The 18,082-nt window shown below is 38.1% G+C and overlaps 1 protein-coding gene and 1 non-coding gene across 2 annotated transcripts in view; both read left to right on the top strand.

Moving 5' to 3' along the window:
• Nucleotides 1–18,082, top strand: part of SLC44A5 (solute carrier family 44 member 5) — a 448,857-nt gene that overhangs the window by 51,724 nt on the left and 379,051 nt on the right. The gene's annotated exons all lie outside the window — the stretch shown is intronic.
• Nucleotides 14,822–14,928, top strand: LOC114111055 (U6 spliceosomal RNA). The gene has a single exon (XR_003587182.2). It is a non-coding gene; the product is annotated as a U6 spliceosomal RNA (small nuclear RNA).

Below are 18,082 nucleotides of genomic sequence, written 5' to 3'. Positions count from 1 at the left end.
CCTGGGATTCCTTCTCCCATTAATTGCTTGAATTCAAATCATTGTGGAGAATCTGCTGGTGCTGAGGAACCAAAATGGAGACTAACCATGGAGACCATGGGTTAGTTTTTTTCCTTTATTATAATTTTAATTAAATCTCAGGTAGAAGGAATAGATAGCCTTGAGTACTACTTTTATTATATTGAATCTGATTAATCAATATTATTGATACAGTGAGTATTTACTATGGACCAGGCATTGTCTGTGGGGGACAGAATCATGAATTAGCCTTGACTTCTAACCTGCAAGGAATTTGCATTCTGCAGAGCAGATAATCCACGCAGTAAAATGTTTGAAGTATTGTTGAGAAGTTGAGATGGATGTGTCGTGGGGCTCAGCAGGCATGAGAAGTTATTTGAAGATGGGTGACCAGGGATGGCTTCAGGAGGGAATGTGGGCTGTGTAAAGGAGAAATCAGTTTGAAAACAGAATGACGGAGCTAGGCATTCCTAGGGGAGAAAACGGAACCAACACAAACCCTCCTCAGAGGCACGGGACGAGGAATGGTTGACTCGAGAGAAGATTTCTATTTCTAAAACAGGAAAAAATGATGTAAAACAAGCATGTTGTTGTTGTTTAGTGGCTAAGTCATGTCTGACTCTTTTGTGACCCTTTGGACTGTGGCCCACCAGGGTCTTTGGCCATGGGACTTTCCAGGCAAGAATGCTGGAGTGTGTTGCCATTTTCTCTTCCAGAGGATCTTCCCCATCCAGGGATTGAACCCGTGTCTCCTGCATTGCAGGCGGATTCTTTACCACTAAGCCACCGGTAAGTCCCCCAAACAAGCATTCAGTCAGTTCAGTTCAGTTCAGTCATTTAGTCGTGTCTGACTCTTTGCGACTCCATGAATCGCAGCACGCCAGGCCTCCCAAGGGACTCTCAAGAGTCTTCTCCAACACCACAGTTCAAAAGCATCAATTCTTCCATGCTCAGCTTTCTTCACAGTCCAACTCTGACATCCATACATGACCACTGGAGAAACCATAGCCTTGACGAGATGGACCTTTGTTGGCAAAGTAATGTTTCTGCTTTTTAATATGCTGTCTAGGTTGGTCATAACGTTCCTTCCAAGGAGTAAGCGACTTTTAATTTCATGGTTGGTTGCAATCACCATCTGCAGTGATTTTGGAGCCCAAAAAAATAAAGCCTGACACTGTTTCCACTGTGTCCCCATCTATTTCCCATGAAGTGATGGGACCGGATGCCATGATCTTCATTTTCTGAATGTTGAGATTTAAGCCAACTTTTTCACTCTCCTCTTTCACTTTCATCAAGAGACTTTTTAGTTCCTCTTCACTTTCTGCCATAAGGGTGGTGTCATCTACATATCTGAGGTGATTGATATTTCTCCCAGCAATTTTGATTCCAGCTTGTTCTTCTTCCAGCCCACCGTTTCTCATGATGTACTCTGCATAGAAGTTAAATAAGCAGGGTGACAATATACAGCCTTGATGTACTCCTTTTCTTATTTGGAACCAGTCTGTTGTTCCATGTCCAGTTCTAACTGTTGCTTCCTGACCTATATGCAGGTCAGGAAGCAACAGTTAGAAACAAGTATTAGTACATATAAAAACACAGATGTGTCTGTATGTGTGTGAATTCATTAATTCAAATTGTAAGGAGATAGTCACATGAATATTGATGGAGGTTGCTGATAATTGACTTATACAATTAAGAGTTTGGAATTGATGTAGGAAAGAAATGGAAGCCATCAGATTCCTCTGGGAAGGGAAATTAAAAACATCTTAAGGGAGAATTAGTGGCTAAGGATATTTTATCTTGTGAAGGATAGATTGAACAGAGAAGAGGAGGAAGCCATTGCAGGTGAGTATAGTTTTTCAGTCTGCGTCATTGTGGGAGACTACGAGGTTGGGAATCTTAGGATAACTTTGAGAAATATGGAAGAAAAAGCTGAACAGCTAAAGGAGGACAAAGCAGATAGTGGTATGGAGACTGGGAAGCAAGAGGAAAAATTCTAAGAAAGAGGTCAAGCTCTTAGGAATCTCTCAAAGTAGGAAGGACCCTGGGGAAAGTGAAAAATGGGATAGGTCTTCGTCTGGACTAGTTAGAATTGAGAGGGTGAGCTGATAGGTTGTTGGGAAGAACTCTGCTTTATCTTCAATTTGTCCTGTCACTATTTCTGATGATTTGTGCCCTTCAGAAGAGTTGGTGTGTAAAACTAACATTGAAAGTTAAGCTTTGGATTTATTTTGAAAAATACATTTTTTTCCTGGGTACTTGTACTTGAAGGGATTTTAATAAGAAAAATTAAACAAAATATATCCTTCATTGATAATAAAGTCTTGTGCTTAAGTGAATGACTCTTAGAGCTTTCAAACTGTACATTAGAATTTCTATTTAAATTGATTGACTGCTGTAGCCACAACAGTTGTTTTGCTGACTTCCCTGTGAAGACTTCCTGTATGGAGAAAAAGTGCAAAACAGAATTTACTGCATTCCCACAATGTCAATTTCTTAGGCACCGATCCATAAATTAGCATTATTAGTGGGGAAGGACACCTTGTGTCTAGATACATGTATTTAACTATATGCTGAAAAGACGGTGTTCATTACTGCAACTGTAAGGTAGCTGTAGCCACACATTAATAAGTTATGAGCTACTATTTCAGAGAAATTGCTCTACCAATAATAAGTAGTCTATGTTCTATTTTTCTTCTCCCTTGGATATCTGTATCGAGTATACTTATTCAGAAAACAATCTCAGAGAAATGGGAAAGCTTAAATTATAACCTGCCTTTGCCCCTGCATCCTCACCCTTATTAAAAAGCATTTAGAATTATTCTAGCATATTAGTTGCTCTTTCAGACCCTAAATCTTAAGCTCTTTTTTTTTTTTTAATTTCATAATCCTTCCAAGGTCACCTCCCACTGTCTTTTCTGTTAGCAGCTGCTGTAAGTGGTATCATACTCTTAAGTTTTCTACATTTTTATGTATGAGTCATTTACTCTAAAGGTTCTTTTGCCAGCCAACATCATGGAAGCAGTTTACTCTATAGGAATTCTACCCTCTTCTTAGGATTTTAGAATGAACAATTCTTCAAAAACTCTCAGGTACGCTGAGGACTCCTTTCTTTTAATCTCATCCATTCTTTGTTGCTGTTGAATTAGTGGGCTATTTTAATTCTCTAGACTAGTCTCCTCTTGTCTGTAGTTGAAGTAACAGAGCCATCTCCATTTAGCATAAGCAGGAAGCTAGAAGATATCAACGGCACACGAGACTATCTGTGCATGATTCACCATAACTGAGAGGACGTGTGGACTGGCCACGAACTAATTTTGGAATCTTGGTACCACGTTGGTACCATATGTGCATTATCCATCTCCTGGTCCAGGAAGGATAACCGGCAGCAATCAGGGATCACAGAAGTGGCTTGAAGGACAGGGTTCTATTTGAGAGCATCCAAGAGAAGCAGCCACTCCTGGCTCACCAGACTTGGCCGCCAAACTCAGTAGGTTAACACTAGGCAAGGAAATGTGGAGAACACAAGTTAGAGGAGAAGCCTGCTTCCTCCTGGACTGCCTCCCAAACCCCCGTCCTTCTCCCCACTTTCTACTCTATTCTTGAGGAGAACTGAGGAAAAGTAATCAGCCCATGGGTGTGGTTGGTTCTTGCTTCCCTCCCCACCAAGCCTAGAAATGAAGTGCTAGTGCCATTCCTACCTGGGAGATGGCCCCACCCTGCCCTTCTGGTTCTTCCTGATCTTCTATCGAAGTGGGGAAGGGGCAGCAGACCAGCACACCTGTCATCATTCTCTTTTCCTTCCACACCCACATCCAGCTGATGGTCACTCATTCTTTTAAACCGATATATTAATATCACTGCTTATAACCTACAGGAATATAATTAGAATACCTGTGCTTTGTTGCTTTCAGATATTTCTGCTTAGCAAATTATATGAATGGTCCTAATTCCAGGACAAGGGAGTTCATCTTCTGTGGAAATTCTGATGTTATTATATATGCGGTAGAGCACATTTTCTTTCCACATCTAGCTTTGGAAAAAAGTGTTAGAGATGATAAAAAATATTGACCTTTTGGCAGGATGGTTTATTTTCATGCTGATATTGGAACTTTTGGACAGTGCTATTTTGCATGGCTATTTAAAATTACAGTAAGAATGTAAAAACATATTCTGCTTTAACCATAACTGGAATTGACATTTTTGAAAATAGACCCAGTCTCAGACCTTCGAAAAATAAAAGCATGTTTATTGCTAATTTCATTCTATGAAGATGACTTCTGAATCTCAAAGAAGAACTTTAGTTGTTACAAGTAGACTCGAAGTGACAATCATGTGTATTTTTATCATAATAAAACAGTACAGAGATCAAATTGCCAACATCCGATGGATCATTGAAAAAGCAAGAAGAGTTTCAGAAAAACATCTATTTCTGCTTTATTGACTATGCAAAAACCTTTGACTGTGTGGATCACAATAAACTGTGGAAAATTCTGAAAGAGATGGGCATGCCAGACCTCTTGACCTGCCTCTTGAGCCATCTGTATGCAGGAGAGGAAGCAACAGTTAGAACTGGACATGGAACAGCAGACTGGTTCCAAATAGGAAAAGGAGTACATCAAGGCTGTATATTGTCACCTTGCTTATTTAACTTCTATGCAGAGTACATCATGAGACACACTGGGCTGGAAGAAGCACAAGCTGGAATTAAGAGTGTCGGGAGAAATATCAACAACCTCAGATATGCAGATGACACCATCCTTATGGCAGAAAGTGAAGAAGAAATAAAGGGCCTCTTGATGAAAGTGAAAGAGGAGAGTGAAAAAGTTGGCTTAAAGCTCAACATTCAGAAAACGAAGATCATGGCATCCGGTCCCATCACTTCATGGCAGATAGATGGGAAAACAGTGGAAACAGTGGCTGGCTTTATGTTTTTGGGCTCCAAAATCACTGCAGATGGTGATTGCAACCATGAAATTAAAAGACGCTTACTCCTTGGAAGGAACCTTATGACCAACCTAGACAGCATATTAAAAAGCAGAGACATTACTTTGCCAACAAAGGTTCGTCTAGTCAAGGCTATTGTTTTTCCAGTGGTCATGTATGGCTGTGAGAGTTGGACTGTGAAGAAAGTTGAGCATGGAAGAATTGATGCTTTTGAACTGTGGTGTTGGAAAAGACTCTTGAGAGTCCCTTGGACAGCAAGGAGATCCAACCAGTCCATCCTAAAGGAGATCAGTTCTGGATGTTCATTGGAAGGATTGATGTTGAAGCTGAGACTACAATACTTTGGCCACCTGATGTGAAGAGCTGACTCATTGGAAAAGACCCTGATTCTGGGAAAGATTGAGGGCAGGAGGAGAGGGGGACGACAGAGGATGAGATGGTTGGATGGTATCATTGACTCAATGGACATGGGTTTGGGTGCACTCTTGGAGTTTGTGATGGACAGGGAGGCCTGGAGTGCTGCGATTCTTGGGGTTTCAAAGAGTCAGACATGACTGAGCGACTGAACTGAACTGAACTATGATAAACTTCTACCCCTTCTAATTTTATATGTATTGGGACTCTAATTATCAGGCACTGAGTCTCAATAACTTCCGGTGCTGTGGCATTCTGGTTTCTCCCAGTCTCACAGGCTTCAAACACTGATTTCAAAAGTGCCTCATTACTGCATAATGCTCCTAGTTCATTGTCATGAACAGAGAGCCAGAAGTAGAATGTTTAAGGTAGTTATTTGAAGAGTAAAGCTTTTTTGTTTTCCAGGTTTTTTTACATTAGAATAATTCCTTAGTATGAAAAATAACATCTTCAGTGTTGTTTTGGAAGCCAAAGTTTAATTGCATGAAATTTCATAAGTTTGTCTCTCAAATGTTACTTTACTACCTATAAAGCTCTATCTATATCAGGTAGGAAAAGCACCTCATACTTTTCCGGTGCCAGACACTTCAGAGAAACTGTGTTATTAATTCTCATAATTGTTTCTGGAGGTAGGAATTATTACCCACATTTTATAGAGGAGGAAACTGAGAGTCAAAGAAGTAAAATGATTTGCAGAACTCATAAGTACAAAGCAAGGACTTGAACCTGGATCTGACACCAAACACTGTCTAACTTTCCACTCTACTGCCTGGAGTGAAGAGAAAGAAATGTGTCTAGTCAAACAGAACTGGATGGGGCCATCTGGAAGGGTTGTACTGCCAAGTTCTAACAGGGCAAGTGCTGGACCTCTTTATAACTAACATTAATGTAAAGTTGAATCCCTGTACTGAATGATCACACTCCTATAAAACACTCTGATATGCATTTTAGTTCTGAGTTCCCATACACAAGAGTACTGCATTGGCCATAATTGCTGCTGCTGTAACTTTGTACATTATTGGCAATTTTTTGAGGCAAGGTGAATTTTCCTGTTTAGCAAGAGCTTGATTGTTCTCTCTAGACTTCCCTTAATCTCCTGCTGAGATCTTGCTAAACATTTTGAGGATGAACTAATCAGTGTTTTGTATCCTTTCAAAAATGTGAATGCTTTGTTTTTAAGCATAATTTAATGTGAGGCTATTCAGATGGAAATAGACCGAAAGACTCCCTTGCCAGTCATGGTTTCTGAAAATGGGTTGGCTTTGTGATGCTGATGGGTAGACAACCTCATTAAAGTTTAACCTGAAGTAGAAACCTCAGATAAATGTTTCTAAATGGGCAACAATTTACAAACAACTTTGAATCATTTATTCTTTCATTCTCAGAATTGTTCCAGGTCACTTGCAGATACTGAAATTTCTTCTGCTGGTATTATGAAAGGGAGGTAATCTGTTCAGAAATCCTCAGAGCCAAATTGATAAGCTTTTAATTCTTATGCTTTAATGCCTATTGATCCTATTGATTGATGCTTGAAAATTAAATTTGTTTTTCCCTCACCCTAGTGAATCACTTCAGCATAAAATTAAGATGCTTAATTTGAAATGAATTCTCCCAAAGCAGAAAGAGCTCTACTTTTCCTGTAAAGGCCTTCAGTGCTGCTTCTTTGGGTTTAGTGTTAGATGACAGTACTTTTCATGTCCTTTCTGGGTCAAGATAGTTCATTGGCATATTCAAACTTTTAATAAGCCAGAGTGTATTTGGATAGTATGCTAATTAACGAGGTGAAATGTTGTGATGACTTTGGTAAGAATCTTTTAATATAATTTCACATCATTTAAATATGTAGAGACATGGAAATAAACCAGTCTCTCTCTCTGTTTTTCTGTATGCTGCTAGGTGCAGATTCTAAATTTCAGCAGCATAATTCAGATTTTTGCCTTATGCACTTTATTAGTAATCTGTATATTTTCCGATTAAACTTTTTAAGGAAAGTTCTTATGATTTGGGCTTTCCTGGTAGCTCAGCTGGTAAAGAACCCACCTGCAATGCAGGAGACCTTGGTTTGATTCCTGGGTCAGGAAGATCCCCTGAAGAAGGGATAGGCTACGCACTCCAGTATTCTTGGGCTTTCCTGGTGGCTGAGATGGTAAAGAATCCACTTGCAATGCGGGAGACCTAGATTTGATCCTTGGGTTGGGCAGATCCCCTGGAGATGAGCATGGCAACCCACTTTGGTATTCTTGCCTGGAGAATCCCCATGGACAGTGGAGCGTGACAGGCTACAGTCTGTGGGGTTGCAGAGTTGGATACATTTGAAGCAGAGTTGGATATGATACACTGCATGTGTAATTTTCAGACACCTTTGTGAAAACTGGAACAGTCAAATACCTCCATATCTGATGCAATGGAACAATGTGTTATTTTCAGTTATATGGTTTAGGATGATGAGTTCCCATAAATATAACTGTTTTTCTTACATTTGATACCAAGACCATGACCCTGGCTTGTCTTATGAAGAGTAAAAGCATATTCTAAGTTATTTGTCTATATATAATTTATCTTACAATATTGGTTCAGTTATTCTTTAATCCTTTTGGCTATCATTTGTAATACAAAAATAATTTTCCAAATAGTATTAAAGATAGTATTTGAATGAGATGGTAGGGAAGAAAATTTGAAGATTTTAGAGTTCAGAGTAGGCACAACAGATAAACTTCTTATACAGAATGTTTTCTGAATGAGGCCCTTTCTTATTTAGGTGTGTCATTAAAATACAAATGAATATTTTAAAAATATTAACTTTACACTTGCCATCATCATCTTATACTTCAGTGTTAGTATTTGTCTTAAATTGTTAACTTCAGCAATTGCTTGACTTAGTTTTGCATCTCCCACAAAAACTATCTCTGAGGTTTTACTGTAAAACTCTACTTACATCCAAAATCCTTTTATTTTCCCACCAAAGTGGGGATTATTTTACTTGCATACTTTTTTCTTCCAGTCCTATTGAGATATAATTGATGCATAGCACTGTATATGTTCTCTGTATCTATGTCTGTTTCTGTTTTCTTTTTTTAGATTTGACATATGAATAAAATACAATATATGTCTTTCTCTATTTGACTTACCCACTTAGCATAATTCCTCTAGGCCCATCCGTGTTGTCATAAGTGGCAAGATTTCATTCTTTTTAATGGCTGTATAATGTTCTTATGTGTATGTGTGCATGTCTATGCCTTATCTTTATCCTTTGAACACGTAGATTGCTTCTGTTCTGTATCTTGGCTGTTGTGAATAACGATATTTGCAAACGTTTATGAAATGTTCTTGTGTAAAACTATACTATGTTAAACCAAACTTTACTATCTTAATGATATTTATGTGTAATCTATATTTAAAATGCCACAGAACCTATTATCAAAGAAAAAAAATAACAAAAAGAAATTTCAGTAGTTGAAAGGAATGTTAAACAATTTCAAAACAGACAAAAGGTTTTAAATATAATAGTGAAATATATCTGAGAAAACTTCACAGTGTTTTCTTGAGAGCTGTTTCTTGGGTTTCACATTTTTAAAAAATTAATTAATTTTTTTATTAAAGGATAATTGCTTTACAGAATTTTGTTGTTTTCTGTCAAACCTCAACATGAATCAGCCATAGGTATACATATATCTCCTCTCTTTTGAACCTCCCTCCCATCTTCCTCCCCATCCCACCCCTCTAGGTTGATACAGAGAACCTATTTGAGTTTCCTGAGCCATACAGCAAATTCCCATTGGCTATCTATTTTACATATGGTAATATAAGTTTCCATGTTACTCTTTCCATATATCTCACCCTCTCCTCCCTTCTCCCCATCTCCATAAGTCTATTCTCTGTCTATTTCTCCACTGCTGCCCTGTAAATAAATTCTTCAGTACCGCTTTACTAGATTCCATATATGTGCATTAGAATAAAATATTTATCTTTCTTTTTCTGAATCACTTCACTCTGCCTAATAGGTTCTAGATTCATCCACCTCATCAGAACTGACTCAGATGAATTCCTTTTATGGCTGAGTAATATTCCGTTGTGTGTATATGTAGCACAACTTCTTTATCCATTCGTCTGTTGATGGACATCTAGGTTGCTTCCATGTTCTAGCTATTGTAAAAAGTGCTGCAATGAACTATGGGATACATGTGTCTTTTTCAATTTTGATTTCCTCAGGGTATGTGCCTAGGAGTGGGATTGCTGGGTCATATGGTGGTTTTATTCTTAGTTTTTTAAGGAATCTCCATACCGTCTTCCATAGCAGCTGTATCAATTTACATTCCCACCAACAGTGCAAAAGTGTTCCCTTTTCTCCACACTCTCTCAGCATTTATTTTTGTAGACTTTTTGATGATTGCCATTCTATCTGGTGTGAGGTGATATCTCGTAGTTTTGATTTGCATTTCTCTAACAATAAGTGATGAGCATCTTTTCATGTGTTTGTTAGCCATCTATGTGTCTTCTTTGGAGAAATGTCTGTTTAGTCTTTTTCCCACTTTTTGATTGAGTTGTTTGTTTTTCTAGTATTGAGTTGTATGAGCTGCTTGTATATTTTGGACACTAATCCTCTGTCAGTTGTTTCATTTGCTATTATTTTCTCCCATTCTGAGGGTTGTCTTTTCACCTTGCTTATAGTTTCCTTTGCTGTGCAAAAGCTTTCAAGTTTAATCCGGTCCCACTTGTTTACTTTTGTTTTTATTTCCATTACTCTAGGAGATGGGTCATAGAGGATCTTGCTTTGATTTATGTCATCGAGTGTTCTGCCTATGTTTTCCTCTAAGAGTTTTATAGTTTCTGGTCTTACATTTAGGTCTTTAATCCGTTTTGAGTTTATCTTTGTATATGGTGTTAGGAAGTGTTCTTTTTTTAATTTTTTTAAAAAATTTTTATTTTTACTTTATTTTACTTTATAATACTGTATTAGTTTTGCCATACATTGACATGAATCCACCACGGGTGTACATGAGTTCCCAATCCTGAACACCCCTACCCCCTCCCACCCCATACCATCTCTCTGGATCATCCCCGTGCACCAGCCCCAAGCATCCTGTATCCTGTATCGAACATAGACTGGCGATTCGTTTCTTACATGATAGTATACATGTTTCAATGACATTCTCCCAAATCATCCCACCCTCTCCCTCTCCCTCTGAGTCCAAAAGTCCGTTCTATATATCTGTGTCTCTTTTGCTGTCTCGCATACAAGGTTATCCTTACCATCTTTCTAAATTCCATATATATGTGTTAGTATACTGTATAGGTGTTTTTCTTTCTGGCTTACTTCACTCTGTATAATAGGCTCCAGTTTCATCCATCTCATTAGAACTGATTCAGATGTATTCTTTTTAATGGCTGAGTAATATTCCATTGTGTATATGTACCACAGCTTTCTTATCCATTCATCTGCTGATGGACATCTAGGTTGTTTCCATGTCCTGGCCATTATAAACAGTGTTCTAGTGTTCTAATTTCATTCTTTTGCATGTAGCTGTCCAGTTTTCCTAGCACCAGGTTTGTTTTACATTTTGAAGCTTATTATGGTGTCATGATAGCTAGAACAGAGTGTCAGAGTGAAAAATCATAGCTAAGAAAAGTGGATGATGGCTATCATGTTGATAGAGAAAAGGATTTTGGGAGGCTACAGATTCTAAGTTGGCTGAAGGTAAAGATTAAGGGGAAATTTTCATAAGTATTATAAAGATAAAAGTTATAATGTTATCTTAACAATTCCTGTCATAAAATAATAAATAAAATTATGCAAAAATGATGTAATTTTTGGAATTATCTCTAAAGAAGAGAAAGATGTTCAGGAATTGAAAATATTTTTTTTATAGAGGAGTGATGATTGGGGTGCGGCAAAGGAGAAAAAATATTAATAAAAGTGTAAAATACTAGAACCTAATGTGACTATCTACAAGGGGAATATTTATCATAATTTTAGAAATATCCTAAAGTGTTTGTTACAATGAAAAAATATTACATTAATGTGTCTCTTGATGAGAAGTAACCTGAATTTCAAAGTAGAAAATTTCACATTTCCCTTATTCCAATGCAAATCAGATTATAGCCATCGCTTCATGGTAAATTATAAAGTAATAAGCAATAAATTTTGAAATAACCATAATATGACAGTAAATGATAACCTCAATCACTTTTCTTCAGCGCTTGTTGAAAGTGCCAAATGTTGTTTTTAACTACAGTAGAGAAGGGGTCCTTAGGAAATTGGAAGGATTTTGTGATACAGAATAGTTAAAATTTAAAGCATTTGATTTTCTGTTTTTAATTTTATTTAGCCAAGGATCATAGGACTCTCCCAATGCCTCCTAAATGATAAAGTCATTAACTATTTATTGATTGTTTATAATGCTGGAATATTAAGCCCTGCAGTACTGAATGTTATGGGTGCTGGAGATATGTAGTGAAAAATACCAAGGCCACTGTTCTCATAACATTTCTATTCCCTGGGAGAAGAAAGACAATAAAAGAAGTGACAAATGTGTGTAAAGTATACTGATTTGCATTAAATACTATGGAGAAAAAAATTAAACGAGGTAATAGTAATTTTTTTTTTTTTTAGGATAAGAGTAATTTGAACAAATTACCCCAGCATAGCTTCATTGTAATAAAATATTTCTATTCTTGTCCTTTCTATTGTCAAGAAATTTGCTAATAATAAACTCTGATAATATAGTGTGACTCCATGACTAATTACACATAATTGGTTTCTCCACTTTTTCACATACTACAGAGAACAGACTATGATTCCAGTAAATTTGGATTATGCATAGAGAAGATTTCAGATAAAAATAATGCATGGAAATAGACACTGACATCTTGTTTGCTGCCAGAAGCCACAATTAATGGCTAGCAGAGTGTTGAATTAGCCTATGGACAGATATATGAGAGTCTTGAAGCAAATTAGTTTTAATCAGGGGTGATTTTTAACCCTATTAGAAGTTTTTATTGTTCAGTTGCTCAGTCATGTTGATTCTTTGTGACCCCATGGACTGCAGCATGCCAGGCTTCCCTGTTTTTCACCATCTCCTGGAGCTTGCTCAAACTCATGTCCAAGGACTCGGTGATGCCATGCAACCATCTCATCCCCCGTTGTCCCCTTTCCTCCTGCTGTCAATCTTTACCAGCATCAGGGTCTTTTCTAATGAGTCAGGTCCTTCTCATCATGTGGCTAAAGTACTGGAATTTCAGCTTCAACATAAGTCCTTCCAGTGAATATTCAGAACAGATTTCCTTTAGGATTGACTGGTTTGATCTCCTTGTAGTCCAAGGGACTTTTAAGAGTCTTGTCCAACATCACAGTTCAAAAGCACCTATTCTTCAGTGCTCAGCTTTCTTTATGGTCCAACTCTCACACCTCAAAATCATAGTTTTGACTAGACGGACCTTTGTTAACAAAGTAATGTCTCTGCTTTCTAATATGGTCTCTAGGTTGGTCATAGCTTTTCTTCCAAGGAGCAAGCGTCTTTTACTTTCATGGCTGCAGTCACTATCTGCAGTGATTTTGGAGCCCCCCCCCCCCAAATTAAGTCTTTCACTGTTTCCATTGTTTCCACATCTGTTTGCCATGAAGTGATGGGGCCAGGTGCCATGATCTTAGTTTTCTGAATGTTGAGTTTTAAGCCAGCTTTTTCATTCTCTTTCACTTTCCTCAAGAGGCTCTTTAGTTCTTTTTTGCTTTCTGCCATAAGGGTGATATCATCTGCATATCTGAGGTTATTGATATTTCTCCCTGCGTTCTTGATTCCAGCTTGTGTTTCATCTAGTCCATCACTTTGCATAATGTATTCTGCATATAAGTTAAATAAGCAGGGTGACGATATACAGCCTTGACGTAGTCCTCTGCCAATTTTGAACCAGTCCATTTTTCCAGGTCCAGTTCTAACTGTTGCTCCTTGACCTGCATACAGATTTCTCAGGAGGCAGGTCAGGTGGTCTGGTATTCCCATCTCTTAATGAATTTTCCACAGTATCTTGTGATTCACACAGTCAAGGCTTTGGCATAGTCAATAAAGCAGAAGTAGATGTTTTTACTGGAACTCTCCTGCTTTTTTGATGATCCATTGGATGTTGGTAATTTGATCTCTGGTTCCTCTGCCTTTTCTAAATCCACCTTGAACATCTGGAAGTTCATGGTTCATGTACTGTTCTCCAAGCCTGGCTTGGAGAATTTTGAGCATTACTTTGCTAGAGTGTGCGATGATTGCAATTGTGCGGTAGTTTGAACATTCTTTGGCATTGTCTTTCTTTGAGATTGGAATGAAAACTGACCTTTTCCAGTTCTGTGGCCACTGCTGAGTTTTCCAAAGTTGCTGGCGTATTGAGTGCAGCACTTTCACAGCATCATCATTCAGGATTTGAAATAGCTCAACTGGAATCCCATCACCTTCACTAGCTTTGTTCATAGTGATGCTTCCTCAGGCTTTCTTGAGTTCACAGTCCTGGATGTCTGGCTCTAGGTGAGTGATTACAGCACCATGCTTATTTGGGTCGTGAGGATCTTTTTTTGTGTAGTTCTTCTGTGTATTCTTGCCCCATCTTCTTAATATCTTCTACTTCTGCTAGGTCCATACCATTTCTTCCCTTTATTGTGCCCATCTTTACATGAAATTTTCCCTTGGGATTTTTGTTTTTCTTGAAGATAGCTCTAGTCTTTTCCATTCTATTATTTTCCTCTATTTCTTTGCACTGATCATTGAGGAAGGCTTTCTCATCTCTCCTTGCTATTCTTTGGAATTCTGCATTCAGATGGGGTGTATCTTTCCTTTTCTCCTTTGCCTTTAGCTTCTCTTATTTTCTCAGCTATTTGTAATGTCTCCTCGGACAACCATTTTGCCTTTTTGCATTTCTTTTTCTTGGGGATGGTCTTGATCACTGCCTCCTATACAATGTAGTGAACCTCTGTCCATAGTTCTTTAGGCACTCTGTCTGTCAGATCTAATCACTTCAATCTATTTCTCACTTCCACTGTATAAGGGATAAGGGATTTGATTTATGTCATACTTGAATGGTCTAGTGGTTTTCCCTACTTTCTTCAGTTTAAGTCTGAATTTGGCAATAAGGACATCTGAGCCATAGTCAGCTCCCAGTCTTGTTGACTGTATAGAGCTTCTACATCTTTGGCTACCTAGAATATAATCAATCTGATTTCGGTGTTGACCATCTGGTGATGTCCATGTGTAGAGTCTTCTCTTGCCTTGTTGGAAGAAGGTGTTTGATATAACCAGTATATTTCCTTGGAAAAATTCTGTTAGCCTTTGCCCTGCTTCATTCTGTACTGCAACACCAAATCTGCCTGTTCCTCCAGGTATCTCTTGACTTCCTACTTTTTCATTCTAGTCGCCTATGATGAAAAGGACATCTTTTTTGAGTGTTAGTTCTAAAAGGTCTTGTAGTCTTCTCTTCAGCAGGACCTATACTAAAATTGGAACGATGCAGAGAAGATTAGCATGGCCCCTGCTCAAAGATGACATGCAAATTCGTGAAGCGTTCCATATTTTTGTGCTGGTGCAGGGCGGCCCTTACATTGTCCCCTCACGAGGCGGTCAATAACCTGATCAACCCTCAAAAAAAATTTTTAAAAAAAGGTCTTGTAAGTCTTCATAGAACCATTCAACTTCAGCTTCTTCAGCATTACTGGTTGGGGCATAGACTTGGATTACTGTGATATTGAATGGTTTGCCTTGGAAACTAACAGAGATCATTCTGTTGTTTTTGAGATTGCATCCAAGTACTGCATTTCTGGACTTTTTTGTTGACTATGATGGCTACTCCATTTCTTCTAAGGTATTCTTTCCCAGAGTAGTGATACAATCGTCATCTGCAGTAAATTCACCCATTCCAGTCCATTTTAGTTCACTGATTCCTAAAATGTCTATGTTCACTCTTGCCATCTCCTTTTTGACTACTTCCAGTTTACCTTGATTCACGGACCTAACACTCCAGGTTACTATGCAATGTTGTTCTTTACAACATTGTTCTTTACTTCCATCGCCAATCACATCCACAACTGGACATTGTTTTCACTTGGGCTCTGTTTCTTCCTTGTTTTTGGAGTTATTTCTCCACTCTTCTCCAGTAGCATATTGGGTACGTATGAACCTGGGGAGTTCATCTTTCAGTGTAATATCTTTTTGCCTTTTCATACTGTTCGTTGGGTTCTCAAGGCAAGAATGCTGAGGTCGTTTGCCATTTCCTTCTCCAGTGGACCACGTTTTCTCAGAACTTTCCACCATGACCCATCCGTCTTGGGTGGCCCTACATGGCATTGCTCATAGTTTCACTGAGTTAGACAAGGCTGTGGTCCATATGATCAGTTTGATTAGTTTTCTGTGATTGTATTCATTCTATTTGCCCTCTGATGAATAAGGATAGCACTCAGTGCATCTAACTTAATTGTCCAACATTCACACCCAGTGCTTGATGTTAACTGATCGTGGAAACCAGAACTGTCCTTTCTGTAACCTACCCAACTCCTACCATCTGTGTGTGTTTCTAACTCTGTGCCCTTTTGTGTGATTCCTAGCATTTAAACCATTCTACTTTTTGTGTTCATAGCCTGTCCATCATTTAAAACTCTATTTCAGTGCTGCTTTCTTTTCCCTGACTGCTCATCATGATCTCCTATTACACTTGTTTGAGTCAGACAATGACTACTGATTAAAGACTGTTTATTTACTACAGTTTCTGTACATTTCACTTTAACACTTTAAGAACACTTATTTTTTCATAGTGTTCTTCTTGTAAGACTTATCAATAGATAATAGACTTTGTGTGAGAAAGTACTTGTCTGCACATCCAGCACAGTGCCTGGAAAATGGCCTCTGGTCAGTAAGCACTTAGTGATTGTCCACTGACTCCCTGAAAGCTTTGGGAATTCTTGAGTGGCTATCATTGAGATTATCTGAGTTATGTTATAGTAATAATAATCTGTTTTATCTTTTGATTTTCAGAGGAAATGTATGACTGAGATCACTCTGCACTTTCCTTCTCTTCGGTTGAGTTTGATTACATTTGAATGTGTTTTTCTCAGAGTAGTCAGTATTGGTTTTATGACAGTGACTTCCCTGGCAGTCCAGTGATTCAGACTGTTCTTCCACTGCGGGGGTGCTGGCTCAGTCCCTGGTTGGGGAACTAAGGTCCCACATGCCATGTGGTGCAGCCAAAAAATTAAAAAAAAATATTGAGGTCTCAGGGCCTACATTGAAATATCACAAAATCATTGATGATAGAAGGAATGTGTATATAGCTCATGTCCTGTGGTTCTATATAAAGCTTGGGTTTTCTTTGAATATGATCTTTACGTTGTTTTATTTTAAAGCAGCTAACCAACACTGTTAAGGAGGTGTTTGTATATGTATGTTTCCTTTTCTCTGAGTGGAAGAGAAATTCAACATTGTGCAGCCTTCGTGCTCATAGATGATAAAGTGCAGTGAATTGTGCTTGTCTTGAATACCCTCTTCTGTTGGTTTCAGTACAAATGTAGAATCTGTGCTGGTTTCTAGGCAGTAGTCTGAAACTTGGAACAGAAAATAACTGATACATCTGTAGAAGCAACACACTTAATCTTTGGGAAAGTAATTTGAAAATTTGTGTTATATTTAAGTGATAAAAATTTTAGATAGTATGTTTCTAAAACTTGCCAGGCATAAACTCTATAGTTTTCTTGCCCTTACTTGAACATCTTGCTCAACTATCTTGCTGTTACTTCTAGAGAAGTAAAAAAAAAAAAAAAAAAAAGAAAGAAAAAGAAAAATAAAAATGTGAAGGAAATAGAAATCAGAATTGGAAGGACATTTGTGGTGCAAATTATATACATCTACCCTAGTACTTCCTACTGTTCCTCCATCTATTTGTCATGAAATGATGGGACCAGATGCCATGATCTTAGTTTTCTGAATGTTGAGCTTTAAGCCAACTCTTTCACTCTCTCCTTTCACTTTCATCAAGATGCTCTTTAGTTCTTCTTTGCTTTCTGCCATAAGGGTGGTGTCATCTGCATATCTGAGGTTAGTAATATTTCTCCCAGCAGTCTTGATTCCAGCTTGTGCTTCATTCAGCCCAGCATTTCTCATGATGTACTTTACATATAAGTTTAAAAAGCAGTGTGACAAATATACATCTTTGACATACTCCTTTCCCTATTTGGAACCAGTCTATTGTTCCATGTCCAATTCTAACTGTTACTTCCTGACCTGCATACAGATTTCTCAAGAGGTAGGTCAGGTGGTCTGTATTCCCATCTTTTTCAGAATTTTCCACAGTTTGGGGTGATCCACACAGTCAAAGGCTTTGGCATAGTCAATAAAACAGAAATAGGTGTTTTTATGGAACTCTCTTGCTTTTTCGATAATCCAATGGATGTTGGCAATTTGACCTCTGGATCCTCTGCCTTTTCTAAAACCAGATGGGGAAATGGTGAAAACAGTGACAGACTTTATTTTGGGGGGGCTCCAAAATCACTGAAGATGGTGACTGCAGCCATGAAATTAAAAGGCACTTACTCCTTGGAAGAAAAGTTATGACCAACCTAGATAGCATATTCAAAAGAAGAGACATTACTTTGCCGACTAAGGTCTGTCTAGTCAAGGCTATGGTTTTTCCAGTAGCCATGTATGGATGTGAGAGTCGGATTATAAATAAAGCTGAGTGCAGA

Source organism: Ovis aries, chromosome 1, assembly GCF_016772045.2.
Source record: "Ovis aries strain OAR_USU_Benz2616 breed Rambouillet chromosome 1, ARS-UI_Ramb_v3.0, whole genome shotgun sequence".
NCBI classification, from domain to species: domain Eukaryota; kingdom Metazoa; phylum Chordata; class Mammalia; order Artiodactyla; family Bovidae; genus Ovis; species Ovis aries.
Note: the sequence above shows the minus strand (reverse complement) of the source record. Positions and strands in the feature narration are given on the sequence as shown.